The 13,500-nt window shown below is 41.8% G+C and overlaps 1 long non-coding RNA gene across 1 annotated transcript; it reads left to right on the forward strand.

Annotated features, from left to right (window-relative positions):
- The first annotated feature begins 11,574 nt into the window (after positions 1–11,574).
- LOC115191508 (uncharacterized) lies at positions 11,575–13,026 on the forward strand. Its single transcript, XR_003877710.1, has 2 exons — positions 11,575–11,632; positions 12,941–13,026. It is a non-coding gene; the product is annotated as an uncharacterized LOC115191508 (long non-coding RNA).
- The last annotated feature ends 474 nt before the right edge of the window (positions 13,027–13,500 follow it).

A 13,500-nucleotide genomic window follows, 5' to 3' on the forward strand; every position in this document is an offset into this window, starting at 1 on the left:
TCATGACAGGGACAAAGGGGGGCTGTAATGAGAAGAGTTATGACCGGCAATAAAAGGTTGCTTATAAATGTATGTTCTAACAGGGATGATCTTTGCTAAGTTGGCAAACTGGAATTTGAGCACTAGACTCAAAGTAAGAACTGAGGTCAGTCATTCTAAATTCGGTCTGGATAATTTCTAAAATGTTTTCGTTGTGATTGGGACACAGCGAGAGAGAATTGCTAAAGCACGATGAGGGGTGGAGCGCTGCTAACATTTATGTGGCCGAGAGAGTTTCAGAAACTTATCTCTAAGTGTCATCCTGAGGGGAGGTGGTTTCTGTGGGGGAATCACTGGATGACAGCTTAAAAAAAATAAAAAAAATCTGTATTCAGAGTTTTTATGTTACATCGCATCAATGAGTGGTGCAAAGTTAATAAACATGTACTTTGTTTTTCTTTTCTTTTCAAGTCAATATGTTTTTAGGTTTTGTGGAACATGAGGGTGTTCATTGTTCCAGAGGAGGGAATGATGTATATTGACTATATTGATTAACTGATTTGAGAATGTGTTAGTATGTTTGTAAATGTAGAAAATGCATTAGGAGTATCATTCCCAGAGACTGAATATTGTTGCAGGAGATAGCTCATAGAAGAAGGAGAGCAGCTAACTGTACACAATATGGAGATGTAATTGAACGTTACACATACACAGATAATGGTGAAAGTAGCAGAGATAGTGTTGTCATTTCAGACACTATTGTCAACTTTCAGTAATGAGTTTGTCACAGAAGGCATAACACTTGAAAGAATAGCAACTGATCCCTGTATACAGGAGGCCACATTGCCAGAAGGAAAGTTTGCTGTAATAATAGCATCACATCTCTTGCAGAGTGTGATTAAGAAACACATGACTTAGAGTTTTGTACGGTTGGATACTCTTCCAACACCACTAAGCAAGACTTAGTACTTGGTGGCAAAACCCTTGTTGGCAATCACAGAGGTCAGACGTTTCTTGTAGTTGGCCACCAGGTTTGCACACATCTCAGGAGGGATTTTCTCCCACTCCTCTTTGCAGATCTTCTCCAAGTCATTAAGGTTTCGAGGCTGACGTTTGGCAACTCGAACCTTCAGCTCCCTCCACAGATTTTCTATGGGATTAAGGTCTGGAGTCTGGCTAGGCCATTCCAGGACTTCAATGTCCTTCTTTTTGAGCCACTCCTTTGTTGCCTTGGCCGTGTGTTTTGGGTCATTGTCATGCTGGAATACCCATCCACGACCCATTTTCAATGCCCTGGCTGAGGGAAGGAGGTTCTCACCCAAGATTTGACGGTACATGGCCCTGTCCATCGTCCCTTTGATTTGGTGAAGTTGTCCTGTCCCCTTAGCAGAAAAACACCCCCAAAGCATAATGTTTCCACCACCATGTTTGACGGTGGGGATGGTGTTCTTGGGGTCATAGGCAGCATTCCTCCTCCTCCAAACACGGCGAGTTGAATTGATGCCAAAGTGCTCCATTTTGGTCTCATCTGACCACAACACTTTCACCAGTTGTCCTCTGAATCATTCAGATGTTCATTGGCAAACTTCAGACGGGCATGTATATGTGCTTTCTTGAGCAGGGGGACCTTGCGGGCGCCACAGGATTTCAGTCCTTCACGGCGTAGTGTGTTACCAATTGTTTTCTTGGTGACTATGGTCCCAGCTGCCTTGAGATCATTGACAATATCCTCCCGTGTAGTTCTGGGCTGATTCCTCACCGTTCTCATGATCATTGATACTCCACGAGGTGAGATCTTGCATGGAGCCCCAGGCCGAGGGAGATTGACAGTTCTTTTGTGTTTCTTCCATTTGCGAATAATCGCACCAACTGTTGTCACCTTCTAACCAAGCTGCTTGGCGATGGTCTTGTAGCCCATTCCAGCCTTGGGTAGGTCTACAATCTTGTCCCTGACATCCTTGGAGAGCTCTTTGGTCTTGGCCATGGTGGAGAGTTTGGAATCTGATTGATTGATTGCTTCTGTGGACAGGTGTCTTTTATACAGGTAACAAGCTGAGATTAGGAGCACTCCCTTTAAGAGTGTGCTCCCAATCTCAGCTCGTTACCTGTATAAAAGACACCTGGGAGCCAGAAATCATTCTGATTGAGAGGGGGTCAAATACTTATTTCCCTCATTAAAATGCAAATCAATTTATAACATTTTTGACATGCGTTTTTCTGGATTTTTGTTCAAATAAACCTACCATTAAAATGAAAGACTGATAATTTCTTTGTCAGTGGGCAAATGTACAAAATCAGCAGGGGATCAAATACTTTTTTCCCTCACTGTACCTCCCAGTAGATTGGGACCGAACCACGGTAAATGGTAAGTGTCAGAAGGTGGCTGCTTATCAAACGTTGGGGCCCAAAGTCTACCCTGTAACAAGAGTGTTTACAAACGGGTGGGGGGGTAGATTGGCCTTGGAATGAGAGATGTGTACCTAACTTGAGCACAGGGATGTATTATCCACAGGTACCAACTGTAGCAGAATACAGGAGGTCAGTGGAGATGTTGGTGGCTAGAGACCAAGGGATAAACTGGGAAACAGGTAGGGGGTATCTGAAAGTTCAGTCCTAGACTTATCAGTAAAACACGAAGACAATAGGAGAGCAGGAGACAAATTCCGAGCAATAGCTAGTCTCACAGCAGTCGCTATAGGGACAGTAACAGAAAGAGCAGTAGTAGAAGCATAGAATGCTATATTGATAGCATGGATTTGGACTACTGCGCAAATGAGGGGTATTGTGAGACTATAGTCATGGGCCATGTTGGAAGTAGCAATGGTTACTTTTGTAGCATTGTTGAGATATCAGTTTATGACGACTCATGTCACATGGATTGGTTACTGGTAACTGGCGGACCGATGGAAGGACAGGGGATGCGGTTATTCAAATATCACAAATTATGTTGTCAGGAAATAACCCATGTGTTGCCGTGTGCATATCCTCAGGTGGAACCCAGATAGAACCAAGGGCACGGGTTGAATTCTGGAGATTGAGTGTACATCAAGAGACACCAGGCGGGGGTGTTGGAACAGCATTGGTTTGAGAGACACACTACTTCGAACAGTACCTGCAGTGGTTAAGATCGTCTCTCCTTAGGGGGGTGCATAGTTTTCACGTGAAGTGAGGTCCAACTGCATAATGGGTGAGTGAAGACACCATGACACAGGAAGCGGAGCGAGAGAGAGACTAGATTCCACTGTAAGACATACAGATGGGTTGGGTCTGGGAACTACTATAAACGTTATAGTTGGTTTGGGGTTTAGCTGCTTTATGGGTTAAGGCATCATATAATAGAGGATAGAGGGGTAATTGTACTGTGAACAAAATGTTGAAGGCATTGATGTGAAAGCAGATACAGTGCTGAGTTCCCTCAAGAGGATGGAACGTGGATTAGGGATACACACTTGCATATCAGGTGTTCAGGCCTATCAGGTGAAATGGAGAAGATGGGGAACAAAGTGAAAATGACATGACTTGGGAACACCTCTCGGAACCTGGGGTCTAAAGGGGAAGACTGGGTGAAAGCATGAGGAAGCTTTTTCGAGCTTTCATTTTTGTGGAACCCAGCAGGAAATTATCTTGGAGGCATAGAGTCAGGTGAAGAGAGAGTGGGAATTGTCATGGTTTCAGACTTTGGTTTTCATGCATATATAAATATGCATAGCTTATCACATTGTTAGTATTGTTGTGTTTTATGTATTTTTTGTTGCTTTCCAAGTCTTGTGCTATCACTCTCTTAGGAACAGAAGGGGAAAGTGGAGAAACCAAAGCCGCTCCATCTGACATATAACAAGACCACAGATTCAGCTGGAATGGCATTTTGTTATGTGATGATAGATGGGAATAAAATTGTGTGATCATAGTATAGAGGCCATAAGTCTCTGAATTTGTACACCTCGCGGTGACTGGTTGTTCATTGTTTGTTCATTTGTTTGTTTGTTTAATTCATGTTTTATAATCATTTGTTAGTTTTTTTATTAGTTTTATTATTGTTTATATATTTAAGTAATTTCCAAGTTTATGTAAAGTGAACGTTAGGACGCTATTGTTCAAGAGGAAGGACTGTTGTAATCGGCTATACTTTGAACATTGAGATATGAAATAAATGATAGAGACGAAGCCTTGAATAGAAAAAATCTGTAGCATCCCAGAAGGCTTTGGAATGTGTTTGATGGAGGAAGGGAAAGCGATGTGTTGTTATAGGGAAGACAGGAGGGGTTGAGGTCAGGAGGTGAGGGGGAGGTCAGTTCCCCTTAAGGCAGTAATCAGGGTTAGTATCTGGTTACCTTCTTCTCTTGGGCATAAACTAATCATGGAGAGAGGGAGTGTCTTAAGTTGGATGTATATAACTGATGTCTGAAATGTTTTGCTGTCTGATTTCAGCTGTACAGAACCTTTGGGAAAGATTAAACTTGGTAAACCTCTCTAGGGGGTGTGGGACGGTAGCGTCCCACCTGGCCAACATCCTGTGAAATTGCAGAGTGCCAAATTCAAAAACAGAAATACTCATTATAAAAATTCATAAAACATACAAGTGTTATACATCGGTTTAAAGATGAACTTCTTGTTAAGCCAACCACGGTGTCAGATTTCAAAAAGGCTTTACGGTGAAAGCATACCATGCGATTATCTGAGAACAGTGCCCAGCAGACAAATCATTACAAACAGTTACCAGCCAAGTATAGGAGTTACACAAGTCAGAAATAGTGATAAAATGAATCACTTACCTTTGATGATCTTCGTATGGTTGCACTCACAAGACTCCCATTTACTCAATAAATGTTCGATAAAGTCCGTCTTTATATCCAAAACCCCCATTTTGTTTGCGCATTTTGTTCAGTAATCCAAAGGCTCAAAGGCAGTCACAACAGACCGACACAAAATCTGAAAAGTATCAGTAAAGTTCGTAGAAACATGTCAAACGATGTTTATAATCAATCCTCAGGTTGTTTTTAGTCTTAATAATCAATAACATTTCAACCGGACAAAAGCTTCATCAATATAAAAGGAAAACAAGAAAGGCGTGCTCTCGGTCGTGCGCTTGAAAACCCTCAGGGACACTGAATGGTCCACTCATTCAAAGTGGTCTTACTCCCTCATTTTTCAGAATACAAGCCTGAAACAATTTCTAAAGACTGTTGACATCTAGTGGAAGCCATAGGAAGTGCAATTTGAGTCCTACGTCAATGGATACTGTAATGGCATTCAATAGAAAACTACCAAAATAAAACAAATCCCACTTCCTGGATGGATTTTCTCAGGTTTTTGCCTGCCATATCAGTTCTGTTATAGTCACAGACATTATTTTAACCTCTCTAGGGTAGGGGGCAGTATTTGCACGGCCGGATAAAAAATTTACTCGATTTAATCTGGTTATTACTACTGCCCAGAAACTAGAATATGCATATAATTATTAGCGTTGGATAGAAAACACTCCAAAGTTTCTAAAACTGTTTGAATGGTGTCTGTGAGTATAACAGAACTCATTTGGCAGGTCAAAACCTGAGAAGATTCCTTACAGGAAGTGCCCTCTCTGACCATTTCTTGGCCTTCTACACTCTCTTTATTGAAAACTGAGGATCTCTGCTGTAACGTGACACTTCCTACGGCTCCCATAGGCTCTCAGAAGGCGGCAAAACGCTGAATGATGCCTTTGGAGCCCCTGGCTGAAAAACAGTAGCGCATTTGGATAGTGGTCGATCAGAGAACAATGAGACTGGGGCGCGTGCACGAGGCGACACCATGTTTTTATTCTTTCGTCTTTGAACGAAAACAGGGTTTCCCGGTCGGAATATTATCGCTTTTTTACGAGAAAAATCGCATAAAAATTAATTTTAAACAGCGGTTGACATGCTTCGAAGTACGGTAATGGAATATTTAGAAATTTTCTGTCACGAAACGCATCAGGCGCGTCACCCTTCGTCACCCTTCGGATAGTGTCTTGAACGCACGAACAAAACAGAGGATATTTGAACATAACTATGGATTATTTTGAACCAAACCAACATTTGTTATTGAAGTAGAAGTCCTGGGAGTGCATTCTGACGAAGAACAGCAAAGGTAATCAAATTTTTCTAATAGTAAATCGGAGTTTGGTGAGGGCCAAACTTGGTGGGTGTCAAAATAGCTAGCTGTGATGGCTGGGCTATCTACTCAGAATATTGCAAAATGTGCTTTTGCCGAAAAGCTATTTTAAAATCGGACATAGCGATTGCATAAAGGAGTTCTGTATCTATAATTCTTAAAATAATTGTTATGTTTTTTGTGAACGTTTATCGTGAGTAATTTAGTAAATTCACCGGAGGTTTGCGGTGGGTATGCTAGTTCTGAACGTCACATGCTAATGTAAAAAGCTGGTTTTTGATATAAATATGAACTTGATTGAACAAAACATGCATCTATTGTATAACATAATGTCCTAGGAGTGTCATCTGATGAAGATCATCAAAGGTTAGTGCTGCATTTAGCTGTGGTTTGGGTTTATGTGACATTAATGCTAGCTTGAAAATGGGTGTCTGATTATTTCTGGCTGGGTACTCTGCTGACATAATCTAATGTTTTGCTTTCGTTGTAAAGCCTTTTTGAAATCGGACAGTGTGGTTATAGATTAACGAGAGTCTTGTCTTTTAAAATGGTGTAAAATAGTCATATGTTTGAGAAATTGAAGTAATAGCATTTCTAAGGTATTTGAATAACACGCCACGAGATTCCACTGGCTGTTGAGTAGGTGGGACAATTTCGTCCCACATACCCTAGAGAGGTTAACAGTTTTGGAAACTTTAAAGTGTTTTCTATCCAAATCTACCAATTATATGCATATCCTAGCTTCTGGGCCTGAGTAGCAGGCAGTTTACTTTGGGCATGCTTTTCATAGTGCCCCCTACCCTAATGTTAAGTTAAGCTTCTCTAGTGTCCGTGAGTCATTTACTCTGAAAAATAAGAACCTAACAATACATATGAGATGAGTATTGCAAGACATGTAAACATTATTAAAGTGGCATTATTAAAGTGACTAGTGATCAATTTATTAAATTGGCCAATGATTTCAAGTTTGTATGTAGGTAGCAGCCTCTCCGTGTTAGTGATTGCTTATCTATAATAATCTATACTTATCTATAAGGGCACAAGGCGAGACCCAGATGCAAACACAGGAGACAGATGGTTAGAGTCCAAGATGTTTATTAACAATCCAAAAGGAGTAGGCAAGAGAATGGTCGTGGACAGGAAAAAGGTCAAAACCAGTTCAGAGATCCAGAGGTACAGAATGGCAGGCAGGCTCGAGGTAAGGGCAGGCAGAATGGAATCCAGAAAACAGGCAAAGGTCAAAACCGCGAGGACTAGTAGAAGAGAATATAAAAGTAGGAGCATGGGAAAAAACACCTTGGTTGACTTGAACATACAAGACGAACTGGCACAGACAGACAGGAAACACAGGGATAAATACACCGGGGAAAATAAGCGACACTTGGAGGGGGTGGAGACAATCACAAGGACAGGTGAAACAGATCAGGGTGTGACACTCTCTGTGTTAGTGATGGCTGTTTAACGGTCTGATGGCCTTGAGATAGAAGCTCTTTTTCTGTCTCTCGGCCCCACTTTTGATGCACCTGTACTGACCTCTCCTGGATGATAGTGGAGTGAACAGGCCGTGGCTCGTGTGGTTGATGTCCTTGATGATCTTTTTGGCCTTCCTGTAACATCGGGTTCTGTAAGTGTCCTGGAGGGCAGGCAGTGTGCCCCGGTGATGCGTTGGGCAGACCGCACCACCCTCTGGAGAGCCCTGTGATTGCGGGCGGTGCAGTTGCTATACCAGGCGGGGATACAGCCTGACAGGATGCTCTCAATGGTGCATCTGTAAAAGTTTGTGAGGGTTGCGCTGTTGCGCCTTCTTCACCACATTGTCTGTGTTGGTTGACCATTTCAGATTGTCAGTGATGTGTACTCCGAGGAACTTTAAGCTTTTCATCTTCTCCACTGCGGTCCCGTCGATATAGATGGGGGTGTGCTCCCTCTGCTGTCTCCTGAAGTCCATGATCAGCTCTTTCGTTTTGTTGACTTTGAGGTTATTTTCCTGGTTGTTCTATATTGTTATATCTCTTGCGATTCAAGTCGCCTCAAAATATTATTTGACCAGGGAATAACCAGGAGAGGGTTTCCTAGAACTGGACTGTCGGAGACTGTGGTGGAGGTGAGGGTCAGTAATGTTCTGTTTTGTATTCTGTGAACATAAGAAAGGTTTTTTGTCTTTTTATAATATCCCTTGGTTCTGGGCAAAACATTTGGCTAAGGACCCATTTGGAAACTTCTTAGGGACTTACTGATGATTCACCTTTTATGTAAGACATTCATTGAAAGCATCTTAACCTTTTTCTTCCTTGGGTGGTGTGGTTCGGCAGTCTCAAAGCATCCCATCACTCTACAAATCAAGAACCATCCATAAATCCGAACATTTTACTAAGACACAACCACTATACGACCAATACCTGACCAGTAACAGCTTCTGTCAGTCGAAGGTTCGAAACCCCACTCCGTAGAACAAACAGGGCACACAAGTCATTCATATCAACCAGCATCAGGTTCCTAAATCCAGGAAGACTAAACCGTAATTCACGACCTACTGTATACCTCAATCTATTTGTCTGTCTGACCTTGTCTTGTGAAGTATGTCCTGTGATATTGTTGTATTTAAGTGAAGTGTTGAATGTTCTGTGATGTGTTACATGTGTGCCATTACTCCCAAACAAATGCAACTATGGAACAATTAAGAATTTATTAATCCATTGTTGTCGGGCTATTGGATTCCCTCACCGCGTCCCAAAGCACTCCCGACCCCTTCCTCTTGGCTAGCTATCAGAGGGTTATGACTTCCTGGATCCTATCCTCTGCTGTTGTGATTCTTATGTTATTTTAACTTTTTCCAGTAGCTATTTGTGTTTTGCCTCTAGTTTCATATTGCCAGGTAAAACCCAGATTCACAACACCCCTCACTGCCCCTCTGGTTGAGACACAATAAAGATAATTCATAATATATAAGGGCCCCTTTTTCAATCATCTGCATGATAAAACGCTGAGTTGGTGGAGCAATATTTTTGTGTCTACTCTTTTAATAAAGTATTATGTGCAATTACTCTGATTTGAAAATGTGATGCAGTAGTCTTTACTATTGTGCTGTCTTGCTATTGTTTCCTCTAGAATTGGTTAGGGAATGAAAGAAGAAATCTTGCCCAGAGTCAAGCTGTCCCTCAACAAAAAACGAAGCTGTGCAAACGTAATGTGTCAGCTTACAACCTGTCTATGAGGGACCTCCTTAAGCTAAAGGTATGTGCAGGTTTCGCTTTAATTACCTGTGCAATTACAAGAGCACGGCGGGGATTCAAGTATTGTGGACCGTATCCATTTCTAAATGGATGTGTCTTTGATGTAGGTTAATTATTATTATATTTAGTTGAACGATAAGAGGGGTTCCTGTTCAGAACTTTATGGGTCTAACAACAAATTCTGAAGTCTACTGACTCCATCTGACCCATATTTCTACTTTGTTTCAACAAGGAAATGTTTTGTTGTAGTAATGCCTTGATAGAATGGATAGATAAGGAAATGTCACTGATATTGTCATGTTTTCTGTTTTATGGCAGGTACACAGGGCAAATGGCAGGCATTACCACCTGCCAAAAAAAGCCCATTACTGTGAGTAGGCTGACAAGCTACAGGCAGGAGGTTAGGAATTGAAGGGGAACCTGAAGGCTTTAAAAGTGAAAGATAATTAAAGACGGCTGAAATCAACAGTAAATCATGAAATTTGGAAACTTTTACTTAAAAGTAATGGATTTGGATTTGATAGTTGGAGTTAGATTTGACATTTCCTATAAACATTTTTAGGTATTGTCTTTTTTTTTACATCTACTTTCATTTATTATTTATCTTGTCTATTTCTACATAATGTTTTTCTAGTTTATCAAGTTGGAGGGTATGGGGGTCAACACAGCATTCCTTGTCCACATCCCCGAGGACCCCATACCAGTCAGCACAGCCTCATCTGGGAGGGGAAAGGAATTTTTTGAGGGCAAGGATCTGATCGCAAACTTTTCTGTACACTTTTCTGGTACACATATTTTACAAATAACTTTGTTAACACTTAACCTCAAGCATACAGATGTTGGATCTCAATTTGATCACCCTGTTACAGGACAACATTTCTGCAATGCAGGACAATTTTAACTTGCAGTGTATTTGAGGTTTGAAAAAGCTTCTGAAGTTTGTAATTTCCACTTAGAAATGTCAGACTTGATTTTCCCTTGCAATAAATGTATCAAACCCGACAAAAATGGCAATGTATTATAATCCACATATCACATTTCTTGTTACTGCAGGATTATTTTCCTGCTGTAGCAAACTGACTCAAATTAAGTTCCTACATCTGTACATCTATAATGCCTTGTTACCTCTAGGCAAACCTGCAGCTTCCCAGTCAAAGGGGTTTGACAAGGCTAGGGTGCAAGGAGTACAAGCCTTATTCAACCAGAAGTAAAGCATGTACCATTTTATTTGAAATAACTATTAAAATGTACTGTATATCTGTGATTCAACAATTAAATAACGGTCCTGCTCCGCTTTTAAGCAAGCTTAAAAAATGTAACCACTAAAATTCACAGACAGAGTTCTGGATACAAGGGCTGACATTGAATTTATAAAAACAAATGTGGCAGCTGTGCCTTTTTGGTTTACAGTGTAGATATTCAAGTAAGCAGATTTCTGGATCACTGGTGGAAGCTTGGAATAATGTGTACACTTGATCTTCCTTCACTAAAGCCTTATTTCTGTTTCTGTTCAGATGAAGCAAGTGGACAGGGCAGAATTCCATATATAGCTGTGGCTGCCAAAAAGGTGGTCATTGAAGTAGAGGGTATGCCAGGTGGGTTAGAGTTGAAAAAGCCCTCCCACTATTGCATGGACCAACTATCTTCCATTTTGAAGGCAGGCCATGGAATCAAGTTTCCAATAAGTAAGATACAATGCATGCTCTCTACACTGTTTCAATGCAGAATTGTAATGTCTTGGTCATTGAGATGAACAACATTGACACGTACAGTACAGGCAGTGACTTGACCCATTACTTTAGACACTCAGGACATTCCCTTTGAACAGATACCCATTGTGGCCACTGCTCTCACTAAAGGGCAACGGTGGGCTTTACTATATATGGCCATCCACCACTTGTTATTGTTTTTTTTCTGGGTCAATGTGTCCTCTGATTATGAGAAGATTGAGCACATTTTTGGATTTAGAATATCTGTTTGTAGCTGGGGGTGGTGCTGGGCCTAGAGCTGGAGATGGGAGTGGAGCTGGAACTGGGAGTGGAGCTGGAGCTGGAACAGGGCCTGTAGTTGGTGCTGGGCCTGGGCCTTTAACTGGAGGTTGGGCTGAGGCTGGAGCTGAGGCTGGAGCTGAGTCTGGAGGTTGGGCTGAGGCTGGAGCTGAGGCTGGAGCTGGAGGTTGGGCTGAGGCTGGAGCTGGAGGTTGGGCTGAGGCAGGAGGTTGGGCTGAGGCAGGAGGTTGGGCTGAGGCTGGAGGTTGGGCTGCACCAGGACATGTGTCTAATTCCCCAGAGGTTGGTAATAATATATGCATGTACACAGAGTATACAAAACATTAAGGACACCTGCTCTTTCCGTGACATAGACTGACCAGGTGAATCCAGGTGAAAGCTGTGATCCTTCATTGATGTCACTTGTTAAATCCACTTCAATCAGTGTAAATGAAGGGGGGGACAGGTTAAAGAAGGATTTCTAAGCCTTGAGAGAATTGAGATATGAATTGTGTTTGTGTGCCATTCAGAAGGTAAATGGGCAAGACAAAAGATTCAAGTGCCTTTGAATGGTGTATGGTGGTAGGTGCCAGGCACACCGGTTTGTGTCAAGAACTGCAGTGCTGCTGGGTTTTTCACACTCAACAGTTTCCCGTGTGTATCAAGAATGGTCCACCACCCAAAGGCTATCCATCCAACTTGACAGAACTGTGGGAAGCATTGGTGTCAACATGGGCCAGCATCCCTGTGGAACGCTTTTCAACACCTTGTATAGTCCATGTCCTGACGAATTGAGTCTGTTCTGAGGGCAAAAGGAGGGAGGGGGGGTGCAAGTCAATATTAGGAAGGTGTCCTTAATGTTTGTAAACTCAGTGTAACTGTAGATGCAGACAGCTAGAGTCACAGATGTTTATTGACCCAAACTGGGGGCAGGCAGAGGTCCATAATCCAGGGCAGAGTCAATAAGATACAAAACAGCAGGCAGGTTCAGGGTCAGGACAGGCAGAGGTTCATAAACGGGCAGAGTCAGGCAGGTACAGAACGGCAGGCAGGCTCGGGGTCAGGACAGGCAGAATGGTCAGAACCGGGAAACTAGAGAACAGAACTTGAGAAAGCAGGGAGACAAGAAAACACGCTGGCAAGACAAGACGAACTGGCAACAAACAAACCGAGAACACAGGTATAAATACACTTGAGATAATTGGAAGATGGGCAACACCTGGAGGGGGGTGGCGACAAACACAAAGACAGGTGAAACAGATCAGGGTGTGACTATTCCAGATTAACAACAGCACCTGACTTTGCACAGCAAATGTGTACTGCATGATTAAAGAGTAAAAGATAAAAGAGTAATTGTAGTCAATGACCAGAATCTTTGCTGGCATAGAAAGAGTCAGTTCAGAATTAGAAATTGGGTAAATGTGTGGAAAGGCATTTACCACACTATGTAATGAATGAGGTGTTTCAGTGCAGACACTATATTAAAAACACGTCTGTTTGACAGAATTTTGAATGTAGCCAACAAGTTAACCTGTATTTTGTCTTTGATTATGAAGAACATACTTTATTACATCACTTTGTAATTGTGTCTCCGTATTTCTTTTCTTACAGACATACACAGACATCCATGCAGTTGCAATGAACTCCATTATTACTTAGCCACAACTATTTGTTTTTTAATTAAAAAAAATATTCAACACTGTGTTGGGTGTAATTACATTGATAGATCTAGTGAACATTGGATAAGCAACAATGAACAGCACTGGTTCGGAGTGACGCAAAGAAGTTGTCACTACAACAAGCCTTACATCAAACTTGCATCAAGCTGAATGGAAAGTGCTATGGACTGACCAGTTATTCAAAAGACAATCCTCTTGTGGCTAATTTACATAAGGTTGGTTAACTTACCGGTATGGACCCAAAACACATTCTTCACGTTTATAAACTACCTTTTAAAAGATTTATTGCTACCATGGAGTTATTTTTACTGACACTTGTACAGTATATCAAATAGCATGACAATGATCCACATCATATGGGTCAGACGGTCCTATACCACTTTGCCCAACACGTTATACCCCAGAGGCTGTAAATAAACCCTTTAAAGGTTGGTATGACTTGCATTATTATGATAGGGCTCTGAAACCCATAGCCGATTGGCTTCAGACTGA

The sequence above is a fragment of the Salmo trutta genome, chromosome 4, assembly GCF_901001165.1.
Source record: "Salmo trutta chromosome 4, fSalTru1.1, whole genome shotgun sequence".
Taxonomy (NCBI): Eukaryota; Metazoa; Chordata; class Actinopteri; order Salmoniformes; family Salmonidae; genus Salmo; species Salmo trutta.